A 19,065-nucleotide genomic window follows, 5' to 3' on the forward strand; every position below is an offset into this window, starting at 1 on the left:
TAAGGATATTATATTGAAAAGAACATATTAACATTCATCTAAAACTTAGATTCCTTACATTATTTCTATTATCATTAACATTTATATTTATGTATTAAATTTGACTCGTGAATACTAGATTGTGTAAAAAAAATCTTACCTATAAATTTATTTAACAATATATTAATATTGTTTTTCTTACTATTATTGACCATTTTAAATTGACAATAACTACTTTTCCTAAGTTGAGTACAAATTAATTATACTAGTATAATGTTGGCACCACTTCAAAATCTATAAGAGGAAATATTTTATAATTCTAGTTGTGTTGTTCAATGATCAAAATATTTTTTTTATAAATTAGAGTGCAACAAAATAGAGAATTTGATTTATATCAATTATAATAAGGAAAATTAAGGAAAGCTCACCTCAAACATTATATCAAGTGTAGCATTTATTCATTAAGTGTTTAAATGGTTTATATTAAATAGAATACTAATTAGGTACTCCACTGTTGTTTTAATATACCAAGTTTAGAAGATGTTTTTAGGTGCATTATTGAATTTGATTATGCATATTTGATATGGTGAGAAGTCATGTTGGTCAAATAAAGCTTTGAAAACTTAAATATTTTATGGCATTGTCATGTAATTTGTATAACACATGATTACATTGAAATATTAAATAATATAAAACTCCTTCAAAAAAAATATGAATAAAATATTTACACAACAAATATGGAAAAGTGTGCTTGAATGTATCTTAATAGATCCTCCAAAAAAAAAATTACATTCATGTATCATATAAACCTACTCTTAAGATATTCGCTCAAGTAGATCAAGAATGGCTTCTACACCATATTTATTTATCTTAGTCTTCTTGCAATGTTATTTCTTTGGCATCCATGCCCACACTATGGTATTTATTGGAATAGAGCCAAGTTCTTTGTCATCAGGATTTGGTACCCAATATTGCTCTAAAAAATTTCCATTGTATTTCCCTGACATAGGCTTCCACCAGTCAACCTTTACATCAAGATTCTCACTTTCACTCTCCCTGAAGATATCTGAGATGAATTTTTCCATCCAAATCATCTCACATGCATCCTCATTTCCTGATCTAACTAGCAACATCTTTCCTTTCTCAACGTCAATCATCAGATTGAATGTTGGCTTTGGCTTGTTGCATTTGGGTCCAACATATATTGGTTCATTTATCGCATTATCAAAATCTCCATCCATAATACTTGAGATTACTTGGAGTGCATTACGATCAACATCAACAATGTGCCTTGTCTTGGGCTAGAAATCCTCAAAAGATGAATCACTTCCATCTATTATTATATGATCATTATAGATTCCATCTAATGTATCAAGAACTTTTTCCCAATACATTACTTTATTTTTCCATTCCTCTGTAACAATTGGTGAATCCTCATTCCCAATAGTGTCTTTCCACATTTTTATATATGATGTTATCCCTTCTTTAGTTCTTTTAAATAGACATCATTCTGTTTGGAAGCTAAGAAAGATGGCTTCCCTATGGGAATTATAGGTCGACCTTCATCATCTATATTCCATAACTCAACTGGTTCTGACCACTCAATATCTCTAATTGATTCTTTATACCTTAGTACTAGAACATCATTGAGTATAAGAAATTGGAAGTATTGGACATTAAGATGTCCAACTAGTGCATTTTTTCCCTCCTTAATGTATCCATTAAGGAAACTTTTGAAGTCATAGACCTTGTCAATAAGTGTAGGTGGAAACACTCTATTTTCTTTAATTCTGTGATATGTATCCATCATTTCAGGTAAAGAATAAATATATTTACTTTTTAGGTTGGAAGACATTCTTCCATAGGTTCCATCTATGTCTTCATGGGTGTACCCCACAGGCAGGAACCCAACCTCAATAGTGATGAAGACACCAAGTGCAATTAAAAGTGATAGAAACATGAAAAGATAGTGATTCTTATTATCACTTGCTGCATTGTCCAACAGTAACAACAAATGTGGAGGAAGAGGTTTAAAATCAACATTTTGACTTTTTGAACTTCCATGAGATATAAAATCATCTTTGTACCCTTGACATTTTGAGTAAATGGAGGTTTCATGTAATGCATTTGTAAGTGGGTATATTGAAATTCCACTTTCATAAAGTAGATCACCATACATATCCATTTGTGGGTCTTCAAGGTCTCTTAAGAACTTTGCAAGGGATGTAATAGTAAATTGTGATCCCATATGGACAGATGGTAAGGAGAAATGAACAAAACCTCCTGCCTTATGCCCATGTGTAAGCATATCTGTCAATGACAAACCCAAATTTGTTCCTACAATAGATTTTGATTTGACACATAGCCTTGGGATTGAAGTCTTTGTTTAATGCTCAAATACTCCTTTGGAAACCGCTCTGACATAATTCTATGGGCATAGTAGCAATATCTTCCACACATAACAATCTTGTTATGTTTCATCAACCTACCTCGTGCCTCTTCTTTCAACTCTTTTGTAGTTGCTGACTTCATTTTTGCTTTCAACACAATACATTCACTGCATTTACTGAAGTTGGTGTTCTTTGAAAATGCCACATCTCAAAACTTAGTATTCTAGATCTTGCTCATTGTTGGCTGTGATATTGATGGGTAATTGAGCTTTTGAAGAGCCTCATTGATCTCTTTTAACAAAGAATTTTGTGTGTAAGTTGAAGGAAGCAGTCTTAAAGGAGCAGATGTTCCATCTTCTTCAACTTTGACGTGTTTGGTTTGGTGAAAAATCTGAATTATCCATTACAATTTTGTGCAATATTTCTATGGCTGCCACTGTGTGAGCTCGTGCTTTGCATGTGTTAGTGTTACCATGAATAGCTTTGATCTGTCCATGTTGGAAATAATGCTGGTAGTTATAGAATGTGCTTTGAGGAATTTTATGTATGTTATACCATGCTTTCTTACAAATAATATTCCCATTAAATCTCATGTCCTTTACATTTCTAGCAATAGGTGGTAGGCCATGGCCGCTTGACATGACTGTGTTTGACATGAGTGAATTCAAGAAAAATTCTCTAATACCATTTGTATTTATTTGTCTCATACCCCTTCTAGCACCTGCAATGGCCTTCCTATCCACATGTTGAAGACAATCTTTTCTACAACATACATTTGCTGCCAAAAGTCGAATTTCTTTCTCTTCATCTATTTTTGTTTGACATTTTGCAATTTTTTTTGTATCCATAACTCGTTTAATCCTTTTATATGGCCTTGTTACATTCATATCAATTGAGTTTCTATCTTTTTCATTACAAAGGTACCCATCCCATTTGTTTAAGGGATTTGTGTCCTCTATAACATCCCATATCACCATTTCTTTGGGTGGTTCCTTGAACTTTTCCTTGACCCTTAATATCACACCTTTGTTGTCCACAACTTATTTATTGGCCATCTAACCAAACACTATATAGACTTATCACCAATTTTGCATATCTCACAATGTCCATCTATCTCTTCTAGAAAAACACCAAAATCCATTTCACCTAGTGTTTCACCCTCAACAATGTCATCCTCGCGGACATTAACTAGCATTCCTTTGGCAATGCACATGCTTGTTCCCATGCATTCATGTGTAAGAGAAACCTTTGCACATATGAATTTAACCCTATCTTGGGGAATATTTATGGCATGATCATGACAGTGAGGCTCCAAATCTGATTCTGGCCAAATTTCATAAGATTCTAATGCACCCGCAAGTGTATGCTCAAATCCTGTTGGATGTGGTAGAGGAGCATTATGTTTTAACACCTTTTCAATTTTAACCACTATGCATCCTTTCTTTACCATCTTTCCATGCACTTTATGCCCAAGCTCTGTATTGAATATGGAGCCCTCGCCCACCTTCACTCCATGTTGCAGAAGATTTACCTTGTCTCCAATAGAAAATGTAGAAGAAACATTTGTACCTATAAACAAATGTAAATAATGTTAGTATTTACTCAAAAAAAACATTTATTATAGTATCAATAATATATAACACATGCTTCAATATTTTGATTTACCTATGTTGTGTCTCAAATCCACAATCTTCCATGGATGTATGTCCCCTTCATTAACATCATCATCAATCAAATGTGGTTGAATGACATCAATTATCAAAATTGCAACATAACCAGCATTAACCCTTTCTCCAACATAATAAGTTCCAGACTTTGTAGATTCAACCCTTGCTAGCCCAATGACTTGATCATTAATAAGGAGATCAACATAGTTCCCTTTTGCCAAAATTATATTTTCCATTGTAGCTTGCATCAATTCTATAACAACAATTACATCGTAACTTGTAATTAAAAGAATGAACCGTGTAAAGTGTGACTTTATATTTTCCCAAAAACACACAACTTACGAAAAAGTAATATAGATGCAAAAATAAAAATCGAATGGTAGTCATGTTGTATGTAATGAAACATTGTTTCCTCAAATGAAAGCTAACAATCAATATCATTCCTTCTACTACAAACATAAGCATATTGCTAGAAGCAACATTACATGGTCAAATAATTCTAGCACATGCTAGATTTCCTTCTAGCACAAACACAAACACCTTGCCAATAACAATATTCTAAGGCGAAGGAAATACACCACATGCGAAATTTTCTTCTAACATAAATAGAAGCATATTACTCACAAAAACATTTCAAAGTAAAAGAAATCTTACACATTCTAGAGTTTATTGTAGCACAAACACAATCACATTGCCAAAAATAACATTGCAGTGTAGAAGATATCTAGCATACGCTTGATTTACTTCTCGTGCAAACAAAAGCACATTGCCAACAATAACATTGTAAGGCAAACAAAAGCCAACAAAATCCAACAACTTCTATCACAAACACAATCACATTTCCAATAACAACGTCGCAAGGTAAAATAAATTTAAAAGATGCTAGCTTTACATGTAGCATAAATACAAGCATACTACCAATAACAACATTTCATGCCAGAAGAAATCTAGTGCATGCTATATTTCCTTCTAACACAAACAAAAGCACATTAACAAGGTGAAGGAGATCTAACACGTGTTAGATTTCCTTCTATAATAAACAACCAAATTGAAAACAACAATATTGCATAGCAAAAGAAATCTAGCACAACTTCTAGCCCAAACACAAGCACAACATTTCCAATAACATTGCCAAAGTGATGGAAATCTAACACTTGCTAGATTTCCTTTTATCATAAACAACCAAATTGACAACAACACTATTGCAAAGCAAAAGAAATCTAGCATAGTTTCTAGCCCAAACACAAGCACATTTCCAATAAAAATATTGCAAGGTGAAAGAAATTTAATGTATATTAGCTTTACATGTGGCACAAATACAATCATACTACCAACAACAACATTGCATCCCAAAAGAAATCTATTGCATGTTATGTTTATTTTTAAAACAAATCAACAAAGTGTAATGGTGATTCTCTGTTGTGAAGACCCATATGAAAAGTGGCGTAATGCTAATAAGACCAATGCAACTACTGCAGGATAGCCACTCACCTTTCCCTTTATCCTACAAAAAACTCCCAGGTGTGAAATCCTTTTTTTGCCGAGTGTTTGCTTGTAAGAGGGGAAAGTAATGAATAATTCTTCCTGCTAGAATAAATTTCTTTGGGGGAAAAAGGGTGAAAAACATGAAGCCTCATCTCCTTACCAAGAAAGTAAGGCTAACTAGGCTTGATTGATATCCATGCCTGATTGTTAAAATTGGCAACTAGGGCCAAACTCCATGTGGGTCATCTTTTTTTTTTTTAACTACATGGTGAATCAGTAACTGTCAGTCCTAATCTATGGGAGACCCAGGATCAATCCTCATAGCTGCCTCTATAACACTAGGAGTACATCCAACTACCTGCAAGTTGATATAATAAGATCCTATGATTTTAGCAAGAACAAGACTCTCGTGCCGCCAAGGCGGGGGTGGGGAATCTACTCCTCGTGCTGCCAAGGCGGGGGTGGGGAATCTGCTCCTCGAGCCGCCACCACAGCAGGTCAGTGTACTCAATGAGATTTGAACTGCAGTCTCCTAGGCTTCGCCCAAGTAGACTTACTGTCAAACCACACATCACAGTACCCATGTAGGTCACCTTATTAATGGAAGATGATATTTTTCTTGGATCCCTCTCATCGAGAGGTGTAGGATTGATCTAAAGATCATCCGATTCCAATAAGTATTCATGGAGATATGAATTTATTTGTGTTATGGGACAATTCGTCAAGGTTAGTTAACAACCAAATAAGCCCCACTTGTGCTCAACGTTTTAGTATAAATAGAGGTGGCCTTCAAGTCATTTTAACACACTTGGGATCTCTTCCTCTCCACTTGTCTTTGGGTTTTAGTAGGAGGAGAGATCCTAAGGGATAACGCTGCCCTAATCCAGAGGGAAAAAGCCGGAACTGCCGAGAACTGCCGGAACTGCTAGGAATAGCCGGAAAAGCTAGAACTGTTGGGAATAGCCGGAATTGTCGGAACTGCCGGAAATAGTCGGAACAGCCGGGAAGCTGACGCAGAGGGCAGAAGCCCGAACTGCCGGGAAAAGTCGGAACTGGCTGACTGCCGGAACTACCAGGAATAGCTGGAAAAGCTGAAAAAGTTGGAACTGTCGAGAATAGCCGGAATTGCCGAAACTGCCGAAATTGTCGGGAATAGCCGGAATTGGCGGAATCGCCGGGAACTGTCGAAACTGCCGGAAAAGCCGGAACTGTCGGGAATATCCGGAACTGCCAGGAATTGTCGGAACTGACGGGAACAATGGGAACCAGTGATCAAATTTGAAGGGCAGGTCTTAATTTTATTTAGAAGGGCGCACATTGAGGTCACCCTTCTATAATGAAAAGCACAAAAAAAATGAAATTCAACTGACAACAGTAAATTATTTTCAATTTTTTTTTTTTAACACATGGTGAATCAGTAACTGTTTGGTTGGAACTAACGCTGTGAGTTCCAAGACAACATACTATTGGTTGTCGATGTCTTTACAATGTTGCAAGCTGCAAAATATTCCTCAGTTTATCAAGAACAATAACCCCTTCCAACACAGCTGCAAGTCTAGTATTTATCATACAATTCATACACATTGTAACTGACATGTGACAAGCCAACTGTGATCATAACATTTATGTTCACCAAATCTTGTGTTTTTTGTCTTTTTCCTTGAATTATTGTCATATTAAGCAGAGGTTGGTGTAAGAACATCCAAAAAAGAATTAGTTTGAGTTTCCACCTTATGTTAATTAGGTTCTAGCAATAATTTTGATGGTAAACTAAGTTTCCAAGAAAAAAATTCAGTTTCGAATTTGATGTTTAAGCATGTGGAAAAAAAAGAAAAGCTCTAAAAAATTCTCTGTTTCTGAAAATTTTGCAGACTTTGAACAATGGACTATTAGTCAAACACCATGATCAGAAGGCCATAGAAAATGTATTGCTAGAGCTAAAAACCCATGGAATGAATGCCGCTGGGTTGAGAAACATTCACCTTTTCTCATGGCCTGAACATTGTAGAAAATATTTGTCTCAGGTAACTATATGCGGGATGAGGCATCCTCAATGGCAAACTATCACTGTAATGGATACTACTATGGGGGAGGAATTCATGGGCAATTCCTTGAAGGACATGTCTCTTCATCTTTCTGTTGATGGTGAGAAATATTCCATCAATGGCTCTCTAGATAATTCTACCAAAGTTGACAAACTTCTGGCACCAAAGGGCGACCCAGAACTTATTTTGGATAAACTAAAAAGGGCGTCGCTATCTTTTAACATTGAAGAAACTGAACCTAAGCCAAGGCCTCCAGCGAATAACCTGATTGTCTCAAACAAGTATCCTGCACTGAGAAATAAGAAGAAGCTTTTTGTTATAGCTGTGGACTGCTATGATTACAGTGGCAATGTATATCCCCATATGTTGGAAATAATTCAAGAGATAATCAAAGCTGTGCGTTCTGATGCAACAACAACAAGATTTTTCGGTCTTGTACTATCAACTACATTAACAGTTGATGAAACTCTGGGGATGTTGAACTCTTGCAATATATTGCCTCTTGAATTCAATGCTTTAATTTGTAGCAGTGGGAGTGAACTTTACTATTCAGCAATTCCTGCTTATCCTGATAACTTGGGAGGACTTTGGCTTCTTTCCTTTTATAATTTAGGTTGTTGGGACATTATGAATTATGACTTATGCTACTCATATATTTCGTTAATTTTTTATTCATTGGATATTAAATAGTTGGGACTTAATGACTTAGGCCTAACAAGGGATTAGTTGAAGGTGCTTTGGTTAGGATTTTGATTTGGATGGTGTTTCTAATGATGAGAGCTCAATTGAATTGTAAACTGTATTGGTGAGACAGTGGAATTTAATTTATTCTTATTACTATTTGATTCAATTGAACTGTAAACTGTATTGGTGAGACAGTGTAATTTATTCTTATTGCTATTTGATTCAATTGAACTGTAAATTGTATTGGTGAGACAGTGGAATTTATTCTTATTACTATTAGATTCATTCATGCTATTAAGGCATTAAATTTAATTTTTATCTTGATGTTTGAATCGCATATTCTTAGAGGTAAGTGAAAAATATAGATATCAAAGCAAAATGAGTAACTTATAGATCTATTTGTATTTAGTCTTTCTCCTTCACATCGCATAAACAACAGGACCTAGATGTATATATTGAAGCATAATGTGAAGTTCTGTGAAATCCAGTATGCTATGAACTTATTAAGTCTCTCGAATGCGCTCCTCTCCAATCATAAATCATGCTTAAACCTTGCTTGACAGGCGTCTGTTGAATGATGAATCTACGATCCTCTCCAATCATCATCAAACATTGCTTTACGAGCAGCCTACAGGCACAACAGCTAACTTGCATCATATGCACAAGTTACAATTAGAAAAAGCAATTCAAAAGGAAATTGTTGTTTTTGAAATGGGAGCAACTCCGAAGTTGGAAACTATTGTTTCTGAAATGGGATTTAACATCAATTGAGAAAGGAAATTCACAAGTTCAACCATTGTAATTTGTGATAGACCCACAGTGCACTGACAGTTTGGAATTTGGAATTCCCAAAATCTGGATTTTAGAAAAAAAATGAAATTAAAAAAAATAAATTGGACAGGTTGACAACTTAACAACCCTTCTTAAAAAAATTTATAATATTATTCTAATTTTTCTTTAAATGGAAAAATTCAAATTTAATTTTTTTTTTTGAATAGCAAAATTTTCTTCCTACTTCTGCGTTGTGCCAGAGGCCCTTTGAAGGGCTCTGACGTGTTCAAATTTGATTACTGGTGGGAACTACCAAAACATCCAGGAAGCTGACACAGATGGCAGAAGTTGGAACTGTCAGGAAAAGCCGGAACTGCTGGAACTGCCAAAATTGCCAGGAATAGCCAGAATTGCCGGAACTGCTGGGAATAGCTGAAATTGCCGAAACTGCTAGGAACTGTTGAAACATGCGGGAAAGTTAATGTAGAGGGCAGAAGCTGGAATCATCGGAACTGTCGGGAACAACCGAAATTGTCAGAACTGTCGGGAACAGCCGGAATTGCCGGAACTGTCGGAACTGCCGGGAACTGCCGGAACTGCGGAGAGCTGATATTTTTCTTGGATCCCTCTCATCGAGAGGTGTAGGATTGATCTAAAGATCATTTGATTCCAATATGTATTCATGGATATATGAATTTATTTGTGTTATGGGACAATTCGTCAAGGTCGGCCAGCAACCAAATAAACCCCACTTGTGCTCAACGTTTTAGTATAAATAGAGGTGGCCTTCAAGTCATTTTAACACACTTGGGATCTCTTCAAAAGTTAGTGTCCAAGTAGTTACTCACCTTTATCACAAGTTGACCAACTAGTTTTCCTATTCTAGATTACTCTCAAGATCTCCTTACATGCCACAAACAAAAGAAGGTATTGTAAAGACAATCTCTCTCTATTTCTAAAGGAAAACAATCTTTGTTTAATGACAAAAGATATTTTTTTGTTATTTTTGGAATAGTTGCCTTGAGAACATTGCCAGAGAAATCATAATACATGAAGAGTTTATATACTCTCAAAATCTTCCAAGATCACGTAATCACAATTGAGCCTCAGCAACTATACAATTATGAGGCAGCCTAACCCATATTCATGTAATCAGTTTTCCTTTAGATGATTATGTAATAAACAACTATACAGACAAATATGCATTTTATTGACAAGAATCTATAAACCCCTATGAAGGTCTTACAAGGAAAGGAACATTTGTACCAGGAAGATCCACTTGAAGAAATCAATTCCTGTTGGCTCAACCAACAAAGGTCGTTGTGCAATCTGCAGGTACCAAGAAATAATCCCACACAGTAGTTTCCAAGTTTTTCTAGCATCTTATTAAAAAACGTTTCATTTCTCCCCATGTAGGTTGACCATACCAATGTAAAGTTTCATTGTTCAAAAGTTTAGGGCCTCCTTGGTAAAACCATGCATGTCATATTCAGTGACTATGGAATACTCTGAGGTAGATTCAGTAATAAATTTTGTTCATCAATAGAGTTTTGGTATTTTCTGGCTAAGTTAAGGCACCAACACCACAACTGTTATGAATAACCTAGTCAAGTCTCAAGAGAGAGCCTCTTTTGTCTCATCTCTATATCAATCCATGAAATGGTGGAGAGCCTAACAACATTCTCTTTTAATCACTCAAGCTAGACCAAATTGACAAGCTGTATTCCTACCTAACCAAAAATTTTCCATGTTTTTGTTTCCTCATAAAAAGATATCAGTCTAGGGGATATCCTGATGCAAAATGTACATCTCAGCAGACTATTTTAACACCTTGTTTTAAGAGATTAAACCGCTGGCCTTTCTTCTGTGGTGACTTTCCAAACCCAATAGCTCCTCCATAAGATTACTCTCGTATTGAATCTAAAACCATTTAACTATGATTAATTGGTAGCACATACAATTTGCAAGGAAGGGTCACAGTTTCAGGTTTCGACCATTTAGTCAAGTTTATAGCTTAAATGGCAGTTTCATTCTTTGAGTTAAACTATCTTTGACATATATGATATAACTGACCTAGTCTATTTTTATGTCACTACTAAAACAATCCATGAAATGTGCATGCAAGGTCTAAAATCAATGCTTAACTTGGCTTCCATAGTAATGTTCCACATTTGAATGGACTTCCCAAAACATTGCATTGTGTTTATATAATGCTTCATGCATCTCTAGTGAAAACTAAAGGCTAGATGCCAAATGTGTTTGTTTGACAAGCTGTATTCCTACCTAACCAAACATTTTCTATGTTTTTTCTTCCTCATGAAAAGATATCAGTCTAGGGGATATCCTGATGCAAAATGTACATCTCAGCAGACTATTTTAACACCTTGTTTTAGGAGATTAACCCACTAGCCTTTGTTCTATGGTGACTTTCCAAACCCAATAGCTCCTCCATAAGATTACTCTCGTATTGAATCTAAAACCATTTAACTATGATTAATTGGTAGCACATACAATTTTCAAGGAAGGGTCACAGTTTTAGGTTTGGACCATTTAGTAAGGTTTATAGCTTAAATGGCAGTTTCATTCTTTGAGTTAAACTATCTTCGACATATATGATATAACTGACCTAGTCTATTTTTATGTCACTACTACAACAATCGATGAAATGTGCATGCAAGGTCTAAAATCAATGCTTAACTTGGCTTCCATAGTAATGTTCCATATTTGAATGGACTTCCCAAAACATTGCATTGTGTTTATATAATGCTTCATGCATCTCTAGTGAAAACTAAAGGCTAGATGCCAAATGTGTTTGTCAGAGGTTGCTTATGAATGCATAGATAAGAATGGTGTATTTCATATATTCTCAAGAGAGATCCTCCTTTGTCTCATCTCTATGTCAATCCATGAAATGGTGGAGATCCTAACAACCTTCTCTTTTAATCACTCAAGCTAGACCAAATTGACAAGTTGTATTCCTACCTAACCAAACATTTTCCACGTTTTTGCTTCCTCATAAAAAGATATCAGTCTAGGGGATATCCTGATGCAAAATGTACATCTCAGCAAACTATTTTAACACCTTGTTTTAGGAGATTAACCCACTGGCCTTTGTTTTGTGGTGACTTTCCAAACCCAATAGCTCCTCCATAAGATTACTCCTGTATTGAATCTAAAATCATTTAACTATGACTAATTGGTAGCACATACAATTTGCAAGGGAGGGTCACAGTTTCAGGTTTGGACCATTTAGTCAGGTTTATAGCTTAAATGGCAGTTTCATTCTTTGAGTTAAACTATCTTTGACATGTGTGATATAACTGACCTAGTCTATTTTTGTGTCACTACTACAACAATCCATGAAATGTGCATGCAAGATCTAAAATGAATGCTTAACTTGGCTTCCATAACAATGTTCCACATTTGAATGGACTTCCCAAAACATTGCATTGTGTTTATATAATGCTTCATGCATCTCTAGTAAAAACTAAAGGCTAGATATGAGAAAACTCCCTTTAAACTTTACAAAATACATTAAGGCAGTTTTTGTTCAAACTCTCTGTCTATCTAGTTATATGTGTATGTCTCTTTATGAGAAGCAAGAAAACCTTTTGGCCAGGAGGTAGAGGGGAGATAGGAGAATGTCTATGATGACTTACAGTCTAGAAAATAGATAGCACATGTTGTTAATGATGTCAAGAAGAGTCTACCTCTTCTGCATTCGGTAGTCTCAATAAAGGAACCATGTCATCTCTCAAAGGCCTCCAAGAAAAAAATGAGAATGGAAAGGAAGTAATTCCATTACCTGGGTTTGGTATTTTGTTTCTTCCACCTTGCAGCAATTAAATGATCAACATCATTGTTTCATGGACTGTCAATAGGGAGCAGATCAAAGAGGAAGAGGAATTCTTTAACTATTCATGCAACTACTACATGGGCACCTAGAATTAGCTATGATAGGTATCCATAGACTGTGCCCTTACAAGCCTGGGTGAAGATGGCTCAACTTAGTTGTCAGAAGAACAATTATTTTCTCTGCCAATGAGGTAAATTGGATTCACCTTTATGATAGCATGAATACTAGTATTATTTCAGTGATTTCTGAGGCATTGCCATTCACATCTTATGATAAATAAATGACTTTCAACTATTTGAATCACGGTACAATCACTACCTTCACTGCTTCAAAGGAAATTCACTACTCAAATGGATTTGGTTAGCCCTCCCTAAATACAATTGTGGGAATATTTGCTTGGCATGAAATAGGGTTAATTAATAATTCATATATCTAGCCTTAATAATCACAAAACATGCCAAATTACTATTGGCATAGCATATCCAATCAAGTAAGTCCAAGCCATCAATTCTCCAAACTGGTACTGAATTACACACAGTAGTAGTGCCATGCTAAAAACTAAATTATAAATGAAAACTGCCACAAACATATTAGATGGGTCCTATTTTTCTGTTTTTCTATATACGATGTTCATATAATAGAGATGTTCTTATGTCTCGATTTGTAGATGGAAATGCAGTTTGTGTGGAGAACTAGGGTAGTAAGGGTATCTCAGAGGTCGAGCTTTGTCTATCTCATGATAGCTACAATGGTCATAGAGACAAAGACACTATTTGAAAGAAACCAGGGGACGGGGCCTGAAATTTCTTGACAAAAGCCTTCATAATTCAAAGTCAATAAATTCACATGATCAAGATGACCTTTGCAAGTCATAATGCAACAATAATTTCGTAGTGAGCCCTACTCCAATTTCAACATGATGTCGGTAAAAATGCTATTATGATGGCCCTCCCAAAAATGATTGGACTGAATTTCAACTTACAGTTCAGTCTTTCCACTACTTGTAAACATGGATATTTTCAATTTTGAGGTTTGGAAAATGTGTTTTTTAATGCTCTAGATGTTATTAACAAACAGGGTTTATGTTTTGCAAGTCAAGCATTGTGCTATTGAACAAAATCTATGACCATTTTGAAGACTTATGATGGGACTTACAGTTCAGTCTTTCCACTACTTGTAAGCATGGATATTTTTCAATCTTGTACATTTATTTTATTCCTATCATATAACTATTCATGCAACTACTACATGGGCACCTAGAATTAGCTATGATAGCCTTCAAAGAGAGTCCTACAAGACAAACATGTTCAACAGAAAATAACATTCTATTTCCTGATCAGTCGGACCATACGAGTATTCCAAACAAAAACTTTGGGGATTTTTGTTCTATATCAATAACATCGTCTAGTCCAATTGCCAAAAATACTAGTTAGTTTTTTCCTAAGCTATGTGGCCTCAACTAAACAGGTCATCAAGAACAAAATGTTGGACTTATGGTTGAATCAACCTTCACAACAAAGACACATTGAATTCTTTCATTCCAGTCTTATGTCTCGATTTGTAGATGGAAATGCAGTTTGTGTGGAGAACTAGGGTAGTAAAGGTATCTCAGATGCTGAGCTTTGTCTATCTCATGATAGCTACAATGGTCATAGAGACAAACTATGAACAGTGGAACTAACAAAGACATTGTTTGAAAGAAACCAAGGGACGGGGCCTGAAATTTCTTGACAAAAGCCTTCATAATTCAAAGTCAATACATTCACATGATCAAGATGACTTTTGCAAGTTAGAATGCAACAATAATTTTGTAGTGAGCCCTACCCCAATTTCAACATGATGTCGATAAAAATGCTATTCTGATGGCCCTCCCAAGAATGATTGGAATGAATTTCAACTTGTAGTTCAGTCTTTCCACTACTTTTAAACACAAATATTTTCAATTTTGAGGGTTGGAAAATGTGTTTTTTAATGCCCCAGATGTTATTAACAAACGGGGTTTATGTTTTTCAGGTCAAGCATTGTGCTATTGAACAAAATCTATGACCATTTTGACAACTTATGATGGGACTTATAGTTTAGTCTTTCCACTACTTGTAAGCATGGATATGTTTCTTCCTAAATTGCTATGGATTTTGTTTCTTCCTAAATTGCTATGGGATTTTGTTTCTTCCATAGCAATGTTCCACATTTGAATGGACTTCGCAAAACATTGCATTGTGTTTATTTAATGCTTCATGCATCTCTAGTAAAAACTAAAGGCTAGATATGAGAAAACTCGCTTTAAACTTTACAAAATACATTAAGGCAGTTTCTGTTCGAACTATCTGTCTATCTAGTTATATGTGTATGTCTCTTTATGAGAAGCAAGAAAACCTTCTGGCCAGGAGGTAGAGGGGAGACAGGAGAATGTCTATGATAACTTATAGTCTAGAGAATAGATAGCACATGTTGTTAATGATGTCAAGAAGAGTCTACCTCTTCTGCTTTCGATAGTCTCAGTAAATGAACCATGTCATCTCTCAAGGACTCCAAGAAAAAAATTAGAATGGTAACGAAGTATTTCCACTACCTGGGTTTGGTATTTTTTTTCTTCCACCTTGCAGCAATTAAATGATCAGCATCGTTGTTTCATGGACTATCAATAGGGAGCAGATCAAAGAGGAAGAGGAATTCTTTAACTATTCATGCAACTACTGCATGGGCACCTAGAATTAGCTATGATAGCCTTCAAAGAGAGTCCTACAAGACAAACATGTTCAACAGAAAATAACATTCTATTTCCTGATCAGTCAGACCATACGAGTATTCCATACAAAAACTGTGGGGATTTTTGTTCTATATCAATAACATCATATAGTCCAATTGCCGAAAATACTAGTTAGTTTTGTCCTAAGCTATGTGGCCTCAACTAAACAGGTCATCAAGAACAAAATGTTGGACTTATGGTTGAATCAACCTTCACAACAAAGACACAGTGAATTCTTTCATTCCAGTCTTATGTCTCGATTTGTAAATGGAAATGCAGTTTGTGTGGAGAACTAGGGTAGTAAGGGTATCTCAGATGCTGAGCTTTGTCTATCTCATGATAGCTACAATGGTCATAGAGACAAACTATGAAAAGTGGAACTGACAAAGACACTGTTTGAAAGAAACCAGGGGACGGGGCCTGAAATTTCTTGACAAAAGCCTTCATAATTCAAAGTCAATACATTCGCATGATCAAGATGACTTTTGCAAGTCAGAATGCAACAATAATTTCGTAGTGAACCCTACCCCAATTTCAACATGATGTCGATAAAAACGCTATTATGATGGCCCTCCCAAGAATGATTAGACTAAATTTAAACTTACATGTCAGTCTTTCCACTACTTGTAAACATGGATATTTTCAATTTTGAGGGTTGGAAAATGTGTTTTTTAATGCTCCAGATTTTATTAACAAACGGGGTTTATGTTTTGCAGGTCAGGCATTGTGCTATTGAACAAAATCTATGACCATTTTGACGACTTATAAGTGGGACTTATAGTTCAGTCTTTCCACTACTTGTAAGCATGGATATTTTCAATTTTTAGGGTTTATATGTTGCTTCATTGTGAAGGAAAATGAGTTTTTTAATGCTCCAGATGTTATTAACAAATGGGATTTATGTTCTGGGGGTCAGGCATTGTGCTATTGAACAAAATCTATGACCATTTTGATGACATTATGATGGGACTTACAGTTCAGTCTTTCCACTACTTGTAAGCATGGATATTTTCAATTTTGAGGGTTTATATGTTGCTTCATTGTGAAGGGAAATGTGTTTTTTAATTCTCAAGATGTTATTAACGAACATGGTTTATGTTTTGCAGGTCAGGCATTGTGCTATTAAACAAAATCTATGACAATTTTGATGACTTATGTTGGGACTTGTTACAATGGATAGTCCATGCCCAATGATATCAAAATCTTCTATTCATGAAAAAGTAAGAGGAGGCATATAAAGATGGAAGCCTCTCAAATTAGTCTTCTTGAGAAAAATGTGAAAGTTATTGTTGAGAAACTGGCTAGGGATAGGTCATTGAAAGAACCACCAATTTGTATCTTTTCTGGACATAATCTGGGTATTTCTCATCTCAAGCGTTCTTGTGGTAATATGCCATTGAAAATACACCAATTTATATCTTTTCTGGACGTAACCTGGGTATCCCTCATCTCAAGCATTCTTGTGGTAATATGCCATTGAAAATAATAAGACGTCCTAACATTTCTACCCAAAAAGTGCATGGTGAAAATGTTTCAGAAGCGATAAAGGTTTTTCTGCTTATCAATGTACTTCAAAGAACTTCAAGGCAAGACAAAATGATGTCAAGTAGCTGGAACAATCTTAAATAGGACGGGGATATGGAAACAACAAAATGTACATTCATTTTATTCCTATCAGAATGATATGTCAAGTAGCTTGTATTTTTCAATCTTGTACATTTATTTTATTCCTATCATATAACTTGGATTGCAAAAAAGTGCTCTTAAGACATTGTGCTCTCATTGTGCAGATTCATGCAAAGCTCATGTCATGGTTGTAACTGTCTGTGCTCTGAATGGTTGGCTCTCCTGCTTCTCATTGTGCAGATTCATGCAAATCTCATGTCATGGTTGTAACTTGTAACTGGCTGTGCTCTGATTGGTTGGCTCTCCTGCTTCTCATTGTGCAGATTCATGCAAAGCTCATGTCATGGTTGTAAGTATAGGAATCCATAGACTGTGCCCTTACAAGCTTGGGTGAATATGGCTCAACTTAGTTGTCAGAAGAAAAATTATTTTCTTGGCCAATGAGGTAATTGGATTCACCTTTATGATATCATGAATACTAGTATTATTTCAGTGATTTCTGAGGCATTTCCATTCACATATTATGATAAATAAATGTCTTTCAACTTTTTGAATCACGGTACAATCACTACCTTGACTGCTTTAAAGGAAATTCACTACTCAAATGGATTTGGTTAGCACTCCCTAAATACGATTCTGGGAAGATTTTCTAGTTCAATCCTAAAAGATTTTATAGTTCAATCCTAAAAGATCCTATATCGTGGAATCCGACAGTCCTACTATTTTTTATGCCTACGATTGAATTTATTCCTCAAGCCAGATAGGATAAGGAAGTCTCATCCTTTTGCTGTCAATACTCATTTGGAAGATAGTTATTGACATATGTGATCGATATTCCTTGGTAGACAAACAAAGAGTATGTTATAAACAAACAATTATTGAAGCTTTATGTCATACGAATCCATTTCCACCTATAGATAGCTCTATGTTTGACAATAACAAAGTTGGAGAACCCTAGAAAATTGATTAAACCTGTAATGAAACCCTCAATGACATAAACAACTATAGTGCTGAGAATGAAAACGATGTCAAGAAAATCATTGACGAAGAATACAAGCTTGACCAAATAAAAAATTTCTCTCTGGACCACATCAAATGAAAATATGTTCTCTTCTCCATGAACATGTGGACAATCATTCATGCACTAGATTTTAAAAGTAAATGTAGAAAAAAAACCTCTAACAAATCCACATGAATTCAATGCTGAGGGACAATTTTGGGGCCTGGAAAAGGTGCTCTCACAGGGATTAAATCATAATGAAGAGAGGCTCCTTCATTGTCCCAAAAGAAGGTTCTTCACCACAGCAAGGAGGCTTCCATATGCTATCAAAGGAAGCTCCAAAAGAGCCCTAGTTGTAGTCTTCTATTCACAGCTAAGACACAATCAAAGGGAGCCTAAATGAACCCCTAATCCACAATAAGAAAGAGACTCAACACACAGTCCTAAAGGATGTGTTTTAGGTGTTGTTCAAGTAAGGAGACCTAGCATGTCTTAGTATTTCAGTGGCAACATGATGATGACAACATTGTGATTGAAACTATTCCTGAGGACTGTTTATAAGGTTGGTAACCTACAGTCATATTATATTAATGAAATCTATCCTAGACTAAAGTTCAAATCAGTACACTCAGATTGAGTCAAGTCCTTGTACGAATTATACTACTGCATTGATATTATTTGTTGATTGAAGATGAGAGGCCAAACTTGTTGCTAGGCTAGACCACAGGCCATAGCTAGCAGCAAAGGTATTGACTTGAAAGCGTGATAATGGTGGATCTGCACCTCTAAGTGATGGATTGGTAACTGTGTGAA

The sequence above is a fragment of the Pinus tabuliformis genome, chromosome 9 (assembly GCF_031772625.1).
Source record: "Pinus tabuliformis cultivar Carrire ecotype Pingquan chromosome 9, CPIR1, whole genome shotgun sequence".
Taxonomy (NCBI): Eukaryota; Viridiplantae; Streptophyta; class Pinopsida; order Pinales; family Pinaceae; genus Pinus; species Pinus tabuliformis.